Genomic DNA, 1,379 nt, shown 5'->3' with positions numbered 1-1,379 from the left:
GGATAAAGAAGTAGGGCCTGCCAGGGGCACCCTCCAACTACCCGCTACCTCTTCTCACTGTTACCCATAAAGTAAAAGAAAGAAAGAAAGAAAGAAAGAAAGAAAGAAAGAACGAACGAAAAAGCGAAAGAAAGAAAGAAGGAAAGTACGAAAGAAAGAAAGAAAGAAAGAAGGAAAGTACGAAAGAAAGAAAGAAAGAAAGAAAGAAGGAAAGTACGGAAGAAAGAAAGAAAGAAAGAAAGAAAGAAAGAAGGAAAGTACGAAAAAAAGAAAGAAAGAAAGAATAAGTGTGAAAGCACTGTTCAGACTGCCATGGACGTGCACGAGTGTGTGTTCGCTTCACTACGGGCGCAAAGCTGGACACAGTAATGGTGGACCAGAGGAACCCCACACCCCACTGGGCCTTTAAGAGACCCCCCCCCCCCCCCCTCCCTTCCCCTGTACAGTATGATGTAACAGAACAGTGTCTCTAGAAATGGGTGGCCATAGGCCCACTGTACCGTGTTGTGTGCAGAGGTAGAAGCTATGACTTGACTGCATGTGCAACGCGCCAAGAGACTTTGATACACTTCCCCATTGACGATCAACTAAATAATACAATTGCTAAAATATACATAATAACGTACCAAATCAGGTTCCGCGCGTGCAACTTTGCTTTGAGACGTTGATTCCGAATATGAAATCAGTCTTTACCTGCGATAAATATATTAAATAAATTTTGGGCCCAGAGTTTAGTTCTGCACGGCGGCAAATTTCAAAGTGAATCTACGTCACAGCGCGTCTCCCTCAAGCGTGACGTCATCGCACGGAAAATATCTAGCAGCGCTTGATTTCTCGACCGAGTCTCCAAACCATCGTTCAATCGTCCAGATTTTGTAAAAAGTTTTGGTTACACCTCACGATTTATCGCATGTTTGCTGGATCGTCCAGTTTTTGTACAATTTTATACAGACAATGTACAGACAGATTTACACAGACTATGTACTCACAGATATGCACAGACTGATTTACACAGACAATGTACACAGACACTATGTACTGTCAGATTTACACAGACAATGTACTGACATATTTATACAGACAGATTTACACAGACAATGTACTGACATATTTATACAGACTGATTTACACAGACAGACATACACAGACAATGTACTGACACATTTACACAGACATTTACACAGACAGGTAATGACACATTTTCACAGACATTTACACAGACAATGTACTGACACATTTACACAGACTTTTACATAGACAGTGTACTGACACATTTACACAGACAATGTACTGACACATTTACACAGACATGTAATGACACATTTACACAGACTTTTACACAGACAATGTACTGACACATTTACACAGACATTTACACA

This window comes from Aplysia californica, unplaced genomic scaffold (genome assembly GCF_000002075.1).
Source record: "Aplysia californica isolate F4 #8 unplaced genomic scaffold, AplCal3.0 scaffold00272, whole genome shotgun sequence".
NCBI lineage: Eukaryota > Metazoa > Mollusca > Gastropoda > Aplysiida > Aplysiidae > Aplysia > Aplysia californica.
The sequence above is the reverse complement of the archived record's forward strand: the minus strand, read 5'-3'. Positions refer to the sequence as shown.